General features: G+C 40.8%; 1 protein-coding gene across 1 annotated transcript in view; it reads right to left on the bottom strand.

The window, feature by feature from the left end:
- Positions 1 to 14657, bottom strand: part of ITPK1 (inositol-tetrakisphosphate 1-kinase) — a 416475-nt gene that overhangs the window by 19092 nt on the left and 382726 nt on the right. Inside the window, exons 12-13 of the transcript XR_011970463.1 lie at positions 7539 to 7739; positions 6118 to 6235 (exon numbers count right to left, since the gene is read on the bottom strand). The gene's annotated coding sequence lies outside the window, so the exon portion shown is untranslated. The remainder of the gene's footprint in view (positions 1 to 6117; positions 6236 to 7538; positions 7740 to 14657) is intronic.

Here is a 14657-nt window from a genome sequence, read left to right as displayed (position 1 = left end):
CCATTTTTCTTGTAAGGGAAAACTGAGTTTCAAGAGAGTGAGGCAAGGAGTTGCCTATAATAACAGTTTATAAAATAGCAGAGCATGAAGTGACTTTAGACACCATCCAATCCCACCTCATTTTACAGAGAAGGAAATTGAGACCCTAGAAAGACGGATTTAGAGACAGAAAAGTGAAATACAAATTCCTGCTTTGCTACATGTAGGAGCAAGTCCCTGAACTTCTCTGGGTCTCAGTTTTTTTATCTGTAAAATGGGGTGGTGGGACTAGATGATCTCAGCTCTAAATCTATGATCCTATGATTTGGCTCCATGGTCTCATTGGCTCTACTTAGTTCTAGTCAGTCAACATTTATTAAGCACTTCTTATATGGCAGGTACCCTGCTAAGCACCAGAATACAAAGAAAAGCAAAAGACAGTTCGTGCCCTGAAGGAGTTCACAGTGTAATGGGAGAGACGACATGCAAATGACTGTGTGTACATAAGCTATATAAAAGACACATTTGAAATAATCAATAGAAGAAAGGGATTAAAGGGGAACAGGAAAATCTTCCTGTAGAAGGTAGGATTTTAAGGAAATTCAGGAGGTGGAGATGAGGAGGGAAAGCATTCCAGACATGGGGGACAGCCAGTGAAACTATCAGGATTCAGGACATGATCCATAATCTGGCTCCCCTCTACCAATACAAGATGTCCCAAAAGTCTTAGTGCAACTTTGAACCTATTAAAACTCAAAGCTACACTAAGACTTTTGGGATACACTTTAGAGACTCAATTCCCACCAGCTTCCCTCAGGTTGATCTTTTACTGTCCCCCACACACGAGGCTCAATTTGTAGCTAGACCTCCATGCATACATAGGATTATGCAGTAAAGTGTCATGCCCAGTGGACCCAGTATTTGGGGGTTTTTTTGTTTTTTTTTTATTAAATTTATTTATTTAACTTTTAACATTCATTTTCACAAAATTTTGGGTTACAAATTTTCTCCCCTTTTATCCCCTTCCCCCCCCAAACACCAAGCATTCTAATTGCCCCTATGACCAATCTGCTCTCTCTTCTATCATCCCTCTCTGCCCTTGTCTCCATCTTCTCTTTTGTCCTGTAGGGCCAGATAGCTTTCTATACCCCTTTACCTGTATTTCTTACTTCCTAGTGGCAAGAACATTACTTGACAGTTGATCCTAACACTTTGAGTTCCACCTTCTTTACCTCCCTCCCTCTCCACCCCTTCCCTTTGGAAAGCAAGCAATTCAATATAGGCCAAATCTGTGTATTTTTGCAAATGACTTCCATAATAGTTGTGTTGTATAGGACTAACTATATTTCCCTCCATCCTATCCTGTCCCCCATTACTTCTATTCTCTTTTAATCCTATCCCTCCCCATGAGTGTCGACCTCGAATTGCACTCTCCTCCCCATGCCCTCCCTTCTATCATCCCCCCCACCCTGCTTGTCCCCTTATCCCCCACTTTCCTGTATTGTGAGATAGGTTTTCCTACCAAAATGAGTGTTCATTTTATTCTTTTCTTTAGTGGAATGTGATGAGAGTAGACTTCATGTTTTTCTCTCACATCCCCTCTTTATCCCTCCACTTTGCTTGCCTCTTTTATGGGAGATAATTTGCCCCATTCAATTTCTCCCTTTCTCCTCCCAATATATTTCTCTCTCACTGCTTGATTTCATTTTTTTTTTTAAGATATGATCCCATCCTCTTCAATTCACTCTGTGCACTCTGTCTCTATGTATGTGTGCGTGTGTGCATGTGTGCATGTGTGTGTGTGTAATCCCACCCAGTACCCAGAAACTGAAATATTTCAAGAGTTACAAATATTGTCTTTCCATGTAGGAATGTAAACAGTTCAGCTTTAGTAAGTCCCTTATGACTTCTCTTTGCTGTTCACCTTTTCATGGTTCTCTTCATTCTTGTGTTAGAAAGTCAAATTTTCTTTTCAGCTCTGGTCTTTTCATCAAGAAAATTTGAAAATCCTCTATTTCATTGAAAGACCAGTTTTTCCCCTGAAGTATTATACTCAGTTTTGCTGGGTAGGTGATTCTTGGTTTTAGTCCTAGTTCCTTTGACTTCTGGAATATCCTATTCCATGCCCTTCGATCCCTTAATGTAGAGGCTGCTAGATCTTGTGTTATCCTGATTGTATTTCCACAATACTTGAATTGTTTCTTTCTAGCTGCTTGCAATATTTTCTCTTTCACCTGGGAACTCTGGAATTTGGCCACAATGTTCCTAGGAGTTTCTCTTTTTGGATCTCTTTCATGCGGTGTTCTGTGGATTCCTTGAATATTTATTTTGCCCTCTGGTTCTAGAATCTCAGGGCAGTTTTCCTTGATAATTTCATGAAAGATGATGTCTAGGCTCTTCTTTTGATCATGGCTTTCAGGTAGTCCCATAATTTTTAAATTGTCTCTCCTGGATCTATTTTCCAGGTCTGTTGTTTTTCCAATGAGATATTTTACATTATCTTCCATTTTTCCATTCTTCTCTCTTTGTTCTGTGATATCATCCTTTCTCATAAAGTCATTAGCCTCCATCTGTGCCATTTTAATTTTGAAAGAACTATTTTCTTCAGTGAGCTTTTGAATTTCCTTTTCCATTTGGCTAATTCTGCTTTTGAAAGCATTCTTCTCCTCATTGGCTTTTTGAACCTCTTTTGCCAATTGAGTTAGGCTAGTTTTCAAGGTATTAATTTCTTCAACATTTTTTTGGGTCTCCTTTAGCAGGGAGCTGATCTGCTTTTCATGCTTTTCTTTCATCTCTCTCATTTCTCTTCCCAGTTTTTACTCCATCTCTCTAACTTGATTTTCAAAATTCTTTTTGAGCTCTTCCATGGCCTGAGCCCATTGGGTGGGTTGGGACACAGAAGCCTTGATTTCTGTGTCTTTGCCTGATGGTAAGCATTGTTCTTCCTCATCAGAAAGGAAGGGAAGAAATGTCTGTTCTCCAAGAAAGTAACCTTCTATTGTCTTATTTCTTTTCCCTTTTCTGGGCATTTTCCCAGCCAGTGACTTGACCTCTGAATATTCTCCTCACACCCACCTCGCCTCCTGATCCTCCCAGCCAGCTGCTTCCAGCCTTAGGGCTTTTGGCAGGGGCAGGGCTGCTATTCAGTGTGAGAATTAAGTTCAGGTGGTCAGGTCAGGGCAGGGCCGCCTCTCAGGCTCAGTTCCCTCAGGGGGTTTATGCACAGACCTTCCACAATGGATCCAGGCTCCCGCCCGCTTGGGGAGCCCAGGTCTGCAGCCGCCTCTCAGCTTCTACCTCCCGGGGGGGCCTGAATTATGGGGGCACCCCACTCCCCTCTCAACCCGCCAAAGAGACTCTCTCACCAACCCCCGTCACCTGTGGGTGGAGGGACTTGTGCAGCCACTGGAGATCCCGTCCCTGAAACCTGCTCGGATCTGTATCTCTCGGTGCCGCGGCCGCTGCTGCAGCAGGTCTGGGCTGGGCTCCGCGTCTGCAGCGCGACAGACCTTTTGCGAGAGGTTTGCAGGTCCCTCTGTGGGTGGAGGGACCCGTGTGGCCACTGGAGATCCCACTGAAGCCTGCTCGGATCTTTTCCTCTCGGTGCCATGTCCGCGGCAGGGCTGCAATCGGCTCCCAGTCCCGGCGCCCTGTCCGCAGCGCGAAGGACCCCCTGCAAGAGGTTTGCAGGTCTCTCTGGAACAGAAATCTCCCTCGCTCCAATGTTCCGTGGCCTCTGGGTGCAGAATTCACCATGAGTTACTTCCTTGTAGCCGTCCTATGTGTTGTGGGTTCGGAGCTATGTGTATGTGCATCTTTCTACTCCGCCATCCTGGCTCCGCCCCCCCCAGTATTTGTTGTTGTTGAGTCATTTCAGTCGTATCTGACTCTTTGTGACCCCATTTGGACTTTTCTTTGCAAAGATACTGAAATGGCTTGTTATTTCCTTCTCCAGTTCATTTTATAGATGAGGAAACTGAGGCAAACAAGGTTTAGTGATTTACCAAAGGTCACACAGCTAGTAAATCAGAGGCAGGATTTGAACTTAAGAAGATGATTCCAGGCCTAGAGCTCTATCCACTGCACCACCTGGTTGCCCTTATACTCGGGCTCAAACTGTAACACTAATAATCTGTGTGATATAATTTCTGAGACTCATTATCCTCAACTGTACAATGGGGAAAATAAATAGTTGCACCGTCTACCTGATAGAGTTGTTTTGAGCAAGTGCATTGCAAAGCTTTCAGTACTACAGAAAAGTGAATTGCCATCATTCTTTCCTTCCCTGGAATGCCCACCTCCTCCCTTCTTTCTAAGGCAGCCAAACTGGTTAGGTAACATAGCTGAGTCCACGGAAGGTACTTTAGAAATCCTGGCATTTGGACTGATTGAGAAGGAAGGACTGCTGTGATAGAAGCTCTATCCTAAGCACTGCCCCCATGCAAGTTAAGCTAGTTTTTCCTTGAAAGGCCATCTTCAAACTTGGGTTGGCTCAGAAGACTAAAGGCTCAGGCTGTGGGCACTGCTTCCTGGTCACCTGAGTACAAAGTAGCCATGGGGAGCTAGCTCCCTGCTCTGTGGATCCGGATGGGTAACCAAACAGAGAAAGTTTCACTTAGCTGAGTCAACTAGAAGCATCCTAATACCTATCCTTGCTGAATATCCTTTTCCTGCTATGCACAAGTGTCTCATTTTTGTTGATCTACAAGTGTCTCATTTTGTTCCAATTTGGAACAAACTTCCAGGGGACTGGCTTGAGTCAGGCCAAAGACTGAATAGCCACTAAATTCAACAGCATGAGTCCCTTGGTCATCAATGTTCTTGCAAGTATGGAGGCTAAAATCCCATACCAAATACCCTTGGAATGTAAATAAGGGAGCAACAGAGCATAGAAATGTGAGTATCCTGGTTCTGCCTCAGCCCAGAAGATATTTGCTTTGTATTTTCTGAACTAGACAGGGACCAGAGGCAATTGCTAATGAACACTCTCCACCCCTTGCCTGGGGATCTTGCTGTATCTCCACAGAAAGAACAAAATTTTTCTTGCAGTTAGAATATAAACTCCTGTAGGGTAGGGGTTATTTTATTTTAAATTATTTTTATTTTATCTTACCCCAGCCTTACTTCTGGTTGTGTTTTTCTTACATTTATTCTGTTAAAGAGTACATATGCCAGTTTAATATTATTTCTCGTAAACATCAGTGGTCAACCCCGTTCTTATGTTGAAAGCCTTAGGACACAATGGAAGCCATTGAGGACAAAGGTATCTTTCCTAGCAAAGGACTAGTAGTTCTACCCCTGGTTGGTTGCTGTCCATCATTCTCTAAGAGGATTAAAATGACATCATTGCGTTAGAGTCAAGTTACAGTGTTTTCAACTGTGGCTGATCAGATCAATACGATCTCGGAATGCTCTACCACAGTTGGTCATAAATAGTCCATGTGAACATTTGGGGTGGATTCTTTAAATATGCATATCTCATGTTTCTTTTGAGTTATTTCAATTCTTCTTTGCTCATAGAGCATAGTGACTTCTTTGATGTGGGCATGGCATGCTGGGTGATCCTGTGCCAATGTCTCCCATGTCATGCAATCAATTCCAAAGTTCTTAGGAGAGACTTTGAGAATGTTCTTATATCACTTCTGACCACCATGTCAGCACTTGCCTTGCATGAGTTCTCCATAACATAGTCTTTTAGGTAAGTGTACATTCGGCATTTGAACAATGCAGTCAGCCCACTGGAGTTGTGCTAGCTCACGCAAGTGTGGAACCTGCAGCCTCAAGGCTGTATGTGGCTTCGAGGTCCTTGGATGAAGCCTTTTAATGGTTTACAGAACAAATCCTTTTACTAAGGGGATTTGTTCTGTGAAGTTTGGATTCAGTCACAGGGCCACACTCGATGACCTAGATGGCCACATATGGCCTCAAGGCTGTAGGTTCCCCATTGTTAGCTCTCTAACTGGGGGCATAAAAACACGAACCATTTCATAATTACCCTTCTAAGTTCAGAATAATTATGAATTTGGACCTTATTGCATAAATCTGCCTCTTAGACTGAGTCAAGTAACACTTCTACTATTTTTTAAAATTTTGTTTTAAAATTTTGTTTATACTTTGAATTTTAGTTCTATTTCTTACCTTTATGACCTTGATCAAAGTGACTTTATCTCCCTGAGTTTTACTTTTCTCTTCAGTGAAATGAGGGGATTGAATCAGATGATTTCTAAGGTCCTTTCCAGCTCAAAATCCTATGATCCTATAAGGTCAATGTGGGCTATAGTTAGAATTGTACTGGTAAGTGTTTAACAACCAGCTCTCTTAAAAAAAAAAAGTACACATTATACTTTTAAATTTAATCTGCATTATTAACATTTTGTTCATCACTTTCTTAAATGTAAAAATCAACATAATAATAAATAAAGCCCTGATTTTTGGCATTTGCCATTTTCCAAAGTGTAAATGCTCATAATGAAAATTTCATAATCAGCTCTTGAAAGCTGGTTCAAACTAGCTCCAGCACTCCACTGGCTATTGTGGTCACAGAAAAGAGAAGGTAGGGCTTGAACAAATCCTTGAAGGACAGTAGGATTGGTATAGGTACAGAGGAATAGGAAAGCTATCGTAGGAAGGGAGGACAGCATAAAACAAGGCCCAAGGGCAGGACTGAGGTTGACATGTGCTCTGATACTGAGAAGGAGCTTACTCAGGCCATGTGGGAGGTAATGATACGGTGAGTAAAGAAGAGGTTAACAGGGAGGGTTTTAGGAGGGCCTAGAAAGTCACATGAGTTAAAGACACTTGTGGCTTGAAGTTGGGGAGCCTGATCAAGAAGCAAGAAAGTGTTGAAGACATATTTTCTGAAGAGGAAAAAGACCCATTTAAAAAGTTTTGAACCAGAGATTGTGGTCTGGCAAAAGACCACAGTTTAAAATCTTTCTTTCTCTCCTCCTGGTTTTCCAAACAATTCTCTCAATGATTCATTCTTACAATAATACAGTTTAGTAATAGTTTTATCATATTTGTTGACTTAAGATGCAAAATAAACTAGACAGGGACCAGAGGCAATTGCTAATGAACACTCTCAACCCCTTGCCTGGGGATCTTGCTGTATCTCCACAGAAAGAACAAAATTTTTCTTGCAGTTAGAATATAAACTCCTGTAGGGTAGGGGTTATTTTATTTTGTTTTTATTGTATCCTATCCCAGCCTTATTTCTGGTTGTGTTTTTCTTACATTTATTCTGTTAAAGAGTACATATGCCAGTTTAATATTATTTCTCGTAAACATCAGTGGTCGACCCTGTTCTTATGTTCAAAGCCTTAGGACACAATGGAAGCCATTGAGGACAAAGGTATCTTTCCTAGCAAAGGACTAGTAGTTCTACCCCTGGTTGGTTGCTGTCCATCATTCTTGAAGAGGATCAAAATGACATCATTGTGTAAATGATATGAAACAAAGATATGCCTTCCACTCTGTCAGGGGAAGAACAGACTTGGAAACATGAACGTATTCCCTTGGAAGAGAGATGGGAAAGAGAGGAGGGAATAATAAATCTTTACCTTTTGTCTGCTTCCAAAAGTATTTCAGGAATCTGAATTCTAGATAGGAAATCTGCTGCTGGTGGCCTCATGGCTGTGTCTTGTCTGCTGCTTCCATGATGGTCATGCCTCCATGTCTTCATGATTTCTCAGTTTCTCTTATCATAAAGAATGAGAGGAGTCCAAATCAGCCCCTCTGCCAGTCTGTCAAGGAACAACTTTCTAGGGTTGAAGAGGAACAGTAGGAGATTGAGTCATTTCTGCCCCAAACCAGTGGTCATCCCTATCTAGCATCCTTCTCTCCTTGGTATTGCCTACAGGTGCACGGCCCAGATAGTATTAGAACAGATAATGTTAATCCCATTTTATAAATGAGAAAATGGAGACTCCAAGATTTTAAGTGACTTGCCCAGAGTTGTCACACAAATAGTGATAAATAAGATTCAAAAATAGTAGCTCTCTTTGGCTTCCAAATGCAGCACTCTCTACTTTGCCTTGCTGACTATCCTTGTCATCATTACTGATGTTTTATTTGAGGAACCATCTTCTAAACTTACAATTTGGGTCATTCTAAGGGTCCCTGATACAAACACTATGCTTCTCTATGACTCAGTTCTGAGTTAGATTTTGGTTAGTGCCTGAACTATATAACTAACCTAGGTGACTGGGCCTTTGCTTCAGGGTGCTGGACACAGAGGATGCTGACAGCATCTGTGATCCTTTAGCAACATAGAAACAAGAAAGCTTAGCACTTGGTTGAAATGAAGAATTAGTTAAAATAGGAAGATACTAGATGCTTTCTTTCCCCAGCCACCATTCACTTTCTTTTCATTCCCTTCCTTGACCCTCCTCTACCTTATTGGTAGCCTTGATTTAAGGGCACGTTTCAAGCCACTTTCCCTAAGGTTACATGGCCCCAGACACTGAAATTATCAGTTACTGATCTGGCTGATGCTTATTAGAGGCAGTACTCTTTTTTAAGCACTTCAGTCTGGGCTATATCCTTCCTGTGACTGATTAGAACATTCCTCAGGGCTCATAAGAGATACGCCTGGGGCTAAGGCAAGAAGAGCTAGCTGGTACCTGTTATCAAGACAGTGGTAATCTAGACAAATGATCTAATCAATCATTTCCTATTCTTCTAGAAGAAATGTAGAATTGAAAGATAGAATTACTATAGCCTTTCCTTCTAAAGTTACCTTCAATCTACTCTGTACCTTCTGTATACCTATTTTTTTCTACATGTTGTTTTCCCCATTAGAATATAATTAGTAGGAACTATTTTTTTTCTTTGTTTATATCTCCAGGGTTTAGTACATTGTGTGGGACATGGTAAGCACTTAATAAATACTCGTTGCTTGGTTTAGTTGGAAGAAATGACCTCTACAATCTTTCTGATTAAATGACTAATTCCAGGGATGGAAATCTCACTATCTTTTTTTTCTTTTTTCTTTTTAAAAATTAATTTATTTGTTTTCAGTTTTCTATAATCACTTTCATATATCTTAGATTCCCCTCTCCCTCCCTGAGAGGGTGTGCAGTCTTATATAGGTTCTACACATACATTCTTATTAAATACATTTTCACCTTCGTCATGTTGCATAAGAGAATTAAAATGAATGGGAGAAACCATGAAAACAAAACAAAACATAACAAGAAAAAATGGTCTGCTTCATTCTGTGATCCAATCCCATAGTTCTTTCTCTGGATGTGGATGGCATTTTGCCTCAAGAGTCCGTTGGGAATTTTTTAGGTCCTTGCATTTCTGTGAAGGGCTAAGTCTACCAGAAAAATTCCTCACACTGAATCTTACTATCTCTTGATGCAGCCTGGTCTACTTTGGCATTGCTTTTACTGACAGGGAGTTTGTCCTTCATTTAGGCCCAATCTGCCTCTCCTCAGTCCTGATTCTACTTCCTGTGGCCAAGCAGGGCACTTCTTCCATGTAACTGTTCTTCAAAATAAATAGCTACCTACTTAGAACCTCAGTGCAAGTGTCCATGAATTACCTCAGTCTGTCACATCCCAGTTGTCTGGAAAGGCACAGCTCTGCCTTTGTGAAGAAGGAAGAAAACATTTGGCAGGAGCTCTGGGTATAAATATGTTACTGCCATCTTGCACCACCAGCAACAGAGTCATTCCTAAGCAAATACCACAAACCAAACTAGGGGCTGAACAGCACACAGCCCCATCTTCACTAGAGATGGAGAAGACATACTGCTCCATGACAGAAAGGCAAATCCAAGTACACCACGAGGATGCTTCTGGGGGGAGGAGTTTACCCTACCTTGATATCTGGTAGTTTCCTATTTTAATTAATTATTCTTGCTAAGTACACAGCTTCCTTGTTTCTAAGTTACTGAAGGGCTACAAGCACTTTCCATTCCCTATAAATTCAATATCCTGAGGCAAAGCCCTAGTCACTCCACCCTAGTTATGATTCTGACCAGCAAGAATCTTAATAGCTGGGGTACTCCAGACCACTGAGAAAGTACCTATTTGCCTGACTGGAAGAGCTACAGGGCCACCCTTCCTCCATGTCCTTCCAGCAACCTTAATGATAGCTTTCAGCCATTCTAGCAATAAGGACTACAGAGTACCTACTATGTATGTGCCTGGCCATGGGTTTATTATCAGAATGATTATTAATGATAACCCATCATCTTTGTGTGGTATAATACAGCTTTCAATATATGTGGGGTATTGTGTTAAGAGCACTGGATTGGGTGTTGGGAGACGTGGATTCTCATTCCAGTTTCATTGTTGTGTGAACTTGGCAAATAATTTCATATTGCTGGGCCTCAGTGCGTTCATCTGTGAAATTAGTGAGTTGGATGAATAGATTACTAAGGATCTTTCCAGCTCTAACATTCTGTTCTTTGCTCTAGCATCCCATGTTCTAAGGTCCCTTACAACTGTAACATTCTGAGTCTATTACTCCCTTCTGACATCTCCCAGGGATGGTTCATGGGTTTGGACCCATGACCCTCCCCTTAAGAATACCAGCTGTTCCCGTGTAACATTACACCCCCCCAGTCCATTTCAGGATGCTCTTAAAACAAGGCACAGGCTGGATTTAATTAGATGTTCGTTGGGCTTAATCATCATGGCTCATTTCTATGCAATGCCTCAAAGATGAGAGCAGATGGTCTATTTCATGGCGAATCTCTTAAAGTCAGTTATATTAATGTGGGGAAAGTGTCAGGCCTCCTCTCCATAAATCCAAGCAACCAGAGAGCCTTCCACAGACACTTCTGGGGGCCTGGAACTTGCTTGTCAGAGGCTCTTGGCCCATAATATGAGAGAACCACATTTGACCTGATGTCCAGGAGCCCCAGGAAACAGACATGCTCATTTTTCTATCTGAATACAAAAAAGACTAGTGTAGACTAGGAACAGAAGGGAGGAAATTTATAGCTCTTCAGTTTTTACTCATGATGTAATTTATCTGGGTACAGGCTTTTTAACTGGGCTGCAATGGTTCTTAATTCTCTGCACTCTGTGGAACTGAACTCCTTATTCCCAGCTCCTTGACCAAATAAATACTTCCTGACCTACCTCCCACCTCACAATTCCTAAACACACAGACACTTTCTCTCTCTCTCTCTCTCTCTCTCTCTCTCTCTCTCTCTCTCTCTCTCTCTCTCTCTCTCTCTCTCTCTCTCTCGTTCATTTAACCAGAAATGTGGCCATCACACAGATCTTAATATCTGGGAGGAATGCATGGCAAATGGCAGGCTTAGGATACATAGAAGATTGTATCATTTAGCTCCTATGGAGCATGACTCCGCATTATGACTACCAAACACTGGCTATCCTTCATGCCTGGAATACTCTACTTCCTCATCTCTGCCTCCTTCCCTCCTGTCCTCCCTGGCTTCCTTCAAGATCCAGTTAAAACCACACCTTTTACAAAAAGCCTTAAGATCCCTCTTAATAGCTAGTTACCTCCCTCTGTGATTATGGCCAATTTATCCTGTAAATAGCTTATTTGTACATGGTCATTTGCAGGCTATTAGTCTGTGACCCCCTTGAGAGCAGAGATTTTGGTCTTTTTTTTTCATTCCCCAGCATTTAGCAGAATGTGTGGCACATAGTAGATGCATAATAAATGTTTATCTCCTGTTCAGAGTCTTACAATTTCAGTCTTGTTACGTTTGTCATCAGAGCCGTTCCCCTAGATGGGGAAAAGTGCTAAACTTGAATACGTCTTACTTTGTTTGTCAAAGAAAAGACTCTTCTGCAAGATCCTTTGGTTGAATTAAAACGGTCTACTGTTATGATTGCTGAGAACAGTACAGACATGAATAGCTTACTGTTAGGTGGCTTCTGTATCATCTAAAGAACTTTTGAGAATCAATAGGTAGAAAGCTAGTCTTGAAGTCAGGAAGATCTGGACTCTAGTCCCTTGTCTAACACAGACTGGTGGTAGGACTTCAGGAAAGTCATCTAATTGCTTAGTGTTCTAGGCAAATCTCTATGATGATAAATTGCAAAGAAGGTTGCAGCCAGCAGTAGTAGAGGACATTCCTTATATAATACTCCTGGAACCAATAAAATCACAGGGTTCAGTCTTTATCCTTAAAGAATTTTATGTCTTTTATCTCATATGCTGTTCACAAGAGTCCAGAGAAGAAGTCAAGGAATGAATAGTAATTAGCATTTTACAGAAAAGGAGACCAAAACTCAGGGGAGAAGAAATGACTCACCCAAGTTCCCACAGCAAATTATTGGCAGAAATGATGAATATAAAGAATACAGGGAGGAACAGGAAGAATTATATGAATGGATGCAAAATGAAGTAAGCAAATTTAGCTACTAACTACTAACAAATTAGCTACTAACAAATCTAAATAATATAATGATGGAAATGGAAAGAGCAACAACAAAAAGGGATACTGAATAAGGTATTATTTGTGTGGAAAAATGAATATACTCTCCAGTTTGGGGGGTCTGCTTTTTAAATATGTTTAGACTGCTTTTCTCTCTCTGTCTCTTCTTCTTTCAATTTTTTGTTACAGGGGATAAATAGCTGGGGAGTGAAGAGGGAAGGATATATTTGGATAGAAGACATAAAAACAAAAGATACCAATAAAATATAATAAAAACAATAGGCAGAGCCAGACTGAAATCCAGCCCTCCTAACTCTTAAGCATTAAATATTCTTCCACTAAGTCTCCCTCACCCTTTAGATGCCAAATGAGCTTTGGGCAGGAAAGAGGTAATGAGTTCTCCTAGAAAGCTTCCCCCACCAAAAAATGAATGATGGCAAATGAAAATGAGGCTCAGGATCCAAGTGTACAGCAGAAGAAATTTCTTTCTTTAAACATTATGACCTAGTTTCCATGCCTCAGTTTTCTGGTTGTTTGTGTACAGAAAGAGAGAAATTGAAATCTATTCTCTCTCTCCTTCTGTGACATTTTTGGGGGGAGTGCCCCAGTCCTAGGAGAGAGAGAGGGGGAGAGGATGTACTGATAGGAAATGAATCTTGCTAAAGGTTGTTAGTGAAACAAAATGGGGTTAAGTTCTCTTGAAAATGGAAAACAGTATTTAAACTCAATACAATGAAAGCAATAGCTTAGTCTTATAGAACTTTATGGTTGAAAAGTTGCTTTCTTTATAACAGAACTGGAAGGGACCTTAGTGATCAACTAATCTCCCCTCTCATTGTACAGATCTAAGATAATGAGTGAAAGTAATATTATTCCCATTTTACAGACACAGAAATGGAGGCTTAGTAACTGTTGGAACCAGGACTCTATCCCAAGTCTTTTTGAGGACTCTAATTAGGTTCAGTGCTCTTTTCACCGCATCTTGCTTCCACAATTAGTGCCTAATATTGGACCCTTTCCCTATAGGCTATCACGAAGGGCCACAATTAACTTATCTGATTATGGAGGCAGGATAGTATGCTGGAAAGACCACTAGTCTAGGAGGCAAAGGACCTAAGTTCAAGTCAAGTCCGTACTGCTTACTTACCTATATAATTATGGATGGGCAAGTTACCTAATTTCCCTAAGCCTCAGTTTCTATTAACTGGTGGTAATAATATTGGTACCATCTACTTCACAGCCTTGTTGTGAGGAAAATATTTTGTAATGTGCTATAGAAAGTGTGAGCTGTTATGACTAGGAGGAGAATTCTTAAATAAGGGAGAGGTAACCACAAAAAACTAATAGTTTCAATTACATAAAACTGGGGGGAAACCGTTTTGCATTAACAAAAATCAATGCAACTTAGATAAGAAGGGAAATGGTTAGCTGAGAAAGGAAATCTTTCCATCAAATATCTCTAATAAGGTCATCTATCCAAGCTATTTAGAAAACTAACAAATATATCATTCCCACTATGGATAGGAGGTCAAAGGATATGAACAACCAGTTCTCAAAATAAGAATTGCAAACTGTTAAAACCATATGAAAGATTGCTCCAAATCATTAATAAAAGCAAAATAAATCAAAATAATGCTGATAATTGCACAGTCAGCACATTGGAAGAGCTGACAAAAGTTGAACATATTTAATGATGGAAGGGCTGTGGAAATACAGTACAGGCACACAGATCCTACTCTTGGTAGAACAGTGACTTGCCCAAACATTCTGAAAATAATCTAGAATGATACTTTTCAAAAAGTGACTAAAATCAATCAACCATCATTTATTAAGAGCCAGACACTGACCCAGAGCTTCCATTGCTGTCCCTTAAGGCAATCATAGGCAGAGAGTAAGGGCCATCATACCTGCCAAAATATTCATAGCAATACATTTTGTGGTAGCAAAGAACTGGAAAGGGGGGAGTAGATGCCCATTCATGTGGGAATGACCAAACAAACTGTGATATGTGAATTCAATGGAAGACCACTATGCCATCAGAAATAATGAATATGAAGAAGGCAGAGGAACATGAAAAGACCTATATGAACCAGGGCAAAGTGAAGCAAGCAAAATCAGGAAAACAATATAGACAATGTCTATATCGATGTAAATGGAAGGAAAAACAACCAAACCCCTCCCCCCCACCTCTGAATGCCATGTGATTATAATGACTAATCTTTGCCCTGAATAAGTGATGAGAAAATGCACCTCCCTCCCTTCTTTGCACAGGTGGAGGGCTGTGGGCACAGAATACGGAATATGAAGT

Source organism: Notamacropus eugenii, chromosome 7 (assembly GCF_028372415.1).
Source record: "Notamacropus eugenii isolate mMacEug1 chromosome 7, mMacEug1.pri_v2, whole genome shotgun sequence".
In the NCBI taxonomy this organism is placed as follows: domain Eukaryota; kingdom Metazoa; phylum Chordata; class Mammalia; order Diprotodontia; family Macropodidae; genus Notamacropus; species Notamacropus eugenii.
Note: the sequence above shows the minus strand (reverse complement) of the source record. Positions and strands in the feature narration are given on the sequence as shown.